Source organism: Triticum dicoccoides, chromosome 7A (assembly GCF_002162155.2).
Source record: "Triticum dicoccoides isolate Atlit2015 ecotype Zavitan chromosome 7A, WEW_v2.0, whole genome shotgun sequence".
NCBI classification, from domain to species: domain Eukaryota; kingdom Viridiplantae; phylum Streptophyta; class Magnoliopsida; order Poales; family Poaceae; genus Triticum; species Triticum dicoccoides.
In genome coordinates this window covers 177,116,097-177,121,952 of record NC_041392.1, presented here as the reverse complement: position 1 = coordinate 177,121,952, position 5,856 = coordinate 177,116,097, and the positions used below count along the sequence as shown (strand labels likewise).

At 42.7% G+C, this 5,856-nt stretch overlaps 1 long non-coding RNA gene across 1 annotated transcript; it reads right to left on the bottom strand.

The window, feature by feature from the left end:
* Positions 1–1,799: 1,799 nt before the first annotated feature.
* Positions 1,800–4,124, bottom strand: LOC119327496. The gene is made up of 3 exons (XR_005158542.1): positions 3,727–4,124; positions 2,972–3,262; positions 1,800–2,073 (listed from the first exon to the last, which is right to left on the bottom strand). It is a non-coding gene; the product is annotated as an uncharacterized LOC119327496 (long non-coding RNA).
* Positions 4,125–5,856: the final 1,732 nt, after the last annotated feature.

The window sequence follows — 5,856 nt, the reverse complement described above, 5'->3', positions numbered from 1 at the left end:
AGTAGACAAAAAAGGGGATGCCTTCCGAGGCATCCCCAAGCTTTAGCTTTTAGGTCTCCTTAGATTATCTTGGGGGTGCCATGGGCATCCCCAAACTTAGGCTCTTGCCACTCCTTGTTTCATAATCCATCAAATCTTTATCCAAAACTTGAAAACTTCACAACACAAAACTCAAAGTAGAAAATCTTGTGAGCTCCGTTAGCGAAAGAAAACAAAAAACCACTTCAAGGTACTGTAATGAACTCATTATTTATTTATATTGGTGTTAAACCTACTGTATTCCAACTTCTCTATGGTTTATAAACTATTTTACTAGCCATAGATTCATCAAAATAAGCAAACAACACACGAAAAACAGAATCTGTCAAAAACAGAACAATATGTAGTAATCTGTAGCTAGCGCAAGATCTGGAACCCCAAAAATTCTAAAATAAATTATTAGACGTGAGGAATTTATCTATTAATCATATGCAAAAACAATTAACCAAATAGCACTTTTCAAATAAAAATGGCAGCAGTTCTCGTGAGCGCTAAAGTTTTTGTTTTTACAGCAAGATTAACAAGACTTTCCCCAAGTCTTCCCAACGGTTCTACTTGGCACAAACATTAATTAAACACAACTAAAACAGAGGCTAGATAAATTATTTATTACTAAACAGGAGCAAAAAGCAAGGAATAAAAATAAAGTTGGGTTGCCTCCCAACAAGCGCTATCATTTAACGCCCCTAGCTAGGCATAAAAAGCAAGGATAGATCTAGGTATTGCCATCTTTGGTGGGTAATCCATAAGTGGCTCTTATAATAGATTCATAAGGTAATTTAATTTTCTTTCTAGAAAAGTGTTCCATGCCTTTCCTTAATGGAAATTGGAATCTAATATTTCCTTCCTTCATATCAATAATTGCACCAATCGTTCTAAGGAAAGGTCTACCAAGAATAATAGGACATGAAGGATTGCAATCTATGTCAAGAACAATAAAATCTACGTGCACATAGTTCCTATTTGCAACAATAAGAACATCATTGATTCTTTCCATGGGTTTTTTAATAGTGGAATCCGCAAGATGCAAGTTTAAAGAGCAATCATCTAAATCACGAAAACCTAACAAATCACACAAAGTCTTTAGAATCGTGAAAACACTAGCACTCAAATCACACAAAGCATAGCATTCATGATCTTTAATTTTAATTTTAATAGTTGGTTCCCACTCATCATAAAGTTTTCTAGGGATAGAAATTTTCAACTCAAATTTTTCTTCATAAGATTGCATCAAAGCATGCGCGTAGTGAACGAGTTGAACCCGCAGTCCAGCCGATAAAAACCTAAACCGGTAACCTCAACGGTTCAACTGTCAGTGCGATTTTTTAGAGTAGGCTTAAGAATTGTAGAGCCGTACAACTATAGCATCAATCAACCACTAAACAACAGTCTAGTAGACCAGTATTGTACTAGCATGAAACCGAAAAAAGAACATTGTTCCAGTGCTAGTAATATTTTTTTTCAGAAGAAGACGGACACACTCCAGCCAGTACAGCCTTTTTTCAGAAGAACACCCACACACTGGAACCAGCACAACACAAGAATTGTCCGTAGCAGTAAGCAAACAAGCAGTAGTTAGGCAGTGTACATCGCCTAGTTGACGGGGTGGCAAGATGGCTAGGGGCCATCTGTAAGTGCAAGCACAAAAATCACACACGCACAACGCCTAGCACCTAGCTGTAAGTGCAAGCCACAGAAGTCACACACACAAAGGCTGGTTTACAACAACAAAGAAGAAACCATCGAATCAGACGTCCAGGTTTTGACACGAAACAAAAATCCCAAATTAATCAAAACATCAATTTCGAACAACATAAGTTTAGTTTACAAGACGGTAAATCTAACATAAAGTGTATCTATCTCCAATGACAATCTGTCATACATGAAGCTTAACTTAGTAACAATTTTCTGAAATTTTCTAAGCTTCATGTTTGAAGAGCAAAAACTATGCAAACATATAAAAGTCCACTAAAAGAACGCATAGCTTCATCTGCCAGTTTAGAACAATCCTTCACCTTCACTTGCAAAAATTTCCTGCAAAATAAGATTCACTGAAGCGCATGAGCAGAAGTTCATTATAAATCAGAAGAGTCAGGTTATTTTCAATACATATATGGACTGTAATTATAATATATTGTCAACTTAGTGCTTTATGATAGAACATGAGATTTCTTAGTTGGTGCTAAGTTCATATTTGTCAAGTACATATAACATGTATGATCCAGCACACATACGCTTAACTGCACAAACTAGACAGAAACACAAGAGGGCCAGAAAAAATAGTATCGTACACCAAACATACCAGGAAAACAACATATATCTCTAGGAAAAAATAGTATCGTACACCAAGATTGCTAAAACTGTAGTTTTTTGAAAAAATACACATTTATTTCATTTGTTCCCTTGCAGTTCTTCAAATAGAAAAATAGTCTTATGATGATATATATACATGTTTCATCATCAGCTCGGTTTATCTCATGATTTAGCCCTACTAATTACCTTGATTATAAAAGAACCAAGTGCACACACACATCCAAAATACGCATCAACCATGGAAATAATTATATTTTAGAAATATAGAATGGCAAAAAAATGTACGCGATGACGTAATAATAACAACCCTAATGATGCAAAGCATTTTAAAGTTTCGCCATCACTAATTCCACGTTCTTTTGCTTCGCCATGATAGAAACTGTAGAGTTGATATCTCAATCGCACATTATAGTAAAAAAAACGCAAAGATAGAAGGAACTAAGAGTCAGAGAGTGACATATATCGACCATCCAAACATCCAATAATCTAGTAGGTTCCGCTTTAAATTGAAAATCAAATCGTGTTAATATTGATCAATCATTGATCACTGTGAGCTGAGTTGACTGGACACCGTAAGCCAGGTAATGCATGGAACATGAATAGGCAAAAAGGAACATACCTTTTGGGACACAAGAATCCTTATGTAGCCTCTTCCTCTCTGTCAGCGTCGCTTCTGGTACTCGACTACTTGATGATGGGAAGTACCTGGTCGTCGTCCATGCCCAGGCAAGAGAGGCAGACTTGGCTTGGCTCGGTTTGGTCAATTGATCGAACATCTCGTAGGCGAGCTGAGCACGAAGCAGGCAGCAGGCGAGGTGGTGAGGTCGCTAAAGGAGCTTGGAGCAGGAGCGGGGCGAAGATTTGCTGCTGGAGGAGGCCAGTGTTGTCAACGCCGCCCCTGTTCACGTACCTGCAGCAGAAGAGCAGCATCGCTCATCATATACACTAATAATCTCTAGTTCTCTGTCACAAAAAGGACAAAATGAGATATAAATCACCGTATCACCATATACTTCATCACATCACCAACACTAAATAGCAAACCAGAATCAGTACTCAATCAAATGTAAGTCTTTCTCATAGTCATTCGTAAAAAAAAAAGTCTTTCTCATAGTCTCAAACAAGTCTTCCTCATAAGCTCAGAACACCAAATAGCAACACAATAAAACTGAAATATAAATTACCAAATACCAATCTCTAATTCTTTTCCCCAATCTCTCTAATTCTTTATCAACTATTGTCATCAGGTCAGCAAAAGCAACACAGTTTAGTAGTTCTAGTTCACAAACTTCACAAGTTGACGTATCACATATGGATGCTAGGATAGAATAGAAGAATTGGTAATCAGAGTGGAGAAGGAAGAGATCATATTACCAGCGTCGGTGGTCCTGGCGTCCTGGTCGGGAGCGGAGGAAGGCGACCATCGGTCGTCCTGGTCAGGAGCGGAGGAAGGCGACCATCCGTCGTCCTGGTCCGCTAGCTGGAACTCCTGGTCCGCAGTGTGTAGCGGAGGGAGGGCTGGAGTAGCTGGACCTGCAGCGGCTGGATGGCTGGACGCTGGAGACCAGGCGGCGGCGATGGCGTCCCCTGGACGGCTGGGGTCGCTTGACCAGCACGCAGCACAGCGGTGGCGCGGCCGCACGAGGAGGCATCGGAGCGTCCGTCCTGGGCTCCTGGCGGCGGGGGGCGGCGTCGCCGTGCCGTGCAAGGGCGGCGGCGGAAGGGGCGGTGGCGCCCTATAGTGGAAGGGGCGGCGGCGGAAGGGGGTGAAAGTGTCCACCGATTCGGGGGAAACCCCCTAGATTATCCACACGAAAATAAATCAGACGATGGGCTTTTGGACCGGTTCGCTCGTTTTGGGGCTTTTGGACCGGTTCGCTCGTTTTTTGGGCTTTTGGACCGGTTTGCTCGCCTTTTTACCCAAAAAAAAAAAATCATGCACGGAACGGTCCATGAAGATTAGCCAATTGCCAATGTCACCGGTTCCGGTTTTTTCTCGGTCCTGCCCTTTTTTCAAACTACTATAATCCAAGGTAATAGTGGGGTGGCTGCGATGTCCCATACTCCCGACGGTTGTCTGTCTTCTTTTGTTAGTGGACTCGACTGGCCGGTGTAAAGTCAATCTGTTACCTCCTGGGTCATAGGATCAGGTAGCGACACTACTCACTGGTCACTGCAACATCATCATGCCCATCGTCGTTGTTGTGGCAACCGGCTGTCACCCTCTCGCATCACTGTCATTGCAACATCGTCGGCAGTCGGTCACATCTCAAGCATCCCGTCGACACCACTTTGTAACACCCTCACATGTGTTCTCAGCACCCATCCAAAATCGCCCACCACGATGGTCACAACTTTATCCCATGCCGACCATAGCTCTCATGGGCACTCGCATGGGAGTGACATGATCTTGGTCGAGGCGATCGATCAGGAGCAAGATCTCCCCATATTCTCTGTCGGCCTGTTGCCATGGAGGGGAAGGAAGGAGGAGACTGGATCGATGTGGCAGCCCCTCAGATCCATCGTTCCAAGGTATTTGAAGGTTGCTTCGAATGTCCATTGTTCAACCATATGCGTTGCTACGTCATTCTTCATGAGCAATAGATTAGTTTCTTTTGTTGGGAGTAGGTGTGGTTCCATATTGTCCAACGCTAGCAAGAGTTATGATGACACCACAACAAGGAGTCCATCAATGATAGTTTCGTCGAGGTCTATTCCGATCACTGCTATCAATGTTCACCATCATCTATGGTTAGTACAACCATCGTCGCCGAGGTTCTGGGTGCCGCTAGCTCTCGTGAGGTAGAGAAGCATATGCTCCATTTGGCCGGAGGGATAACAGATCAAGGACACAAATGAATATCATGAGTTGTCGTCAACCTCACTGTTTTAATATCAATTGGATCGTAACCTCATGCTTAAAGTACCTTGACCAGACAACATCACAATTAAACTTATAGTTTGATCTCTTGTTAGCAAGGGTACACAACGCACATCCTCTTTTCGCCCAAATTAAACTAAATGTCTTAATTCCGCCTCACCAATTTTATCACAAACACGACTCAGTGAATATAAAAGCAAATGTTGATTCTGAATCACAGCCGCCCTCCGGGAATAGTGTCGCTCCCATTGCAGCAGCGACATCGCTCCCAAGGACGCGACAACGCCGCACGTTGGTCACGACAACAACATCGCCCATCATCGTCGCTCCGGAAATTGACCGCTGATTGTCATGACAACACCGGCGTGCCCATCGTTCCACATCAGGATATCCCGGTCACAACAGCGCTAGTGCCCATGGCAGACCCTCCCCTGCACTCCCATGAGACTTTGTTATATGTTATCTTGCACATGTTATGTAAATACACATGAGAATGCAAATCATAACTTTATGCTGGTCTATCATCGCCAATGCTTCTTCTCCAGCAGGCGTTGAGAAGCAAGTGGGGAGCGTCTTGTATAGTTTTGTGCCGTCTACTGCTGATTCGCGTGGTGGTGACAATT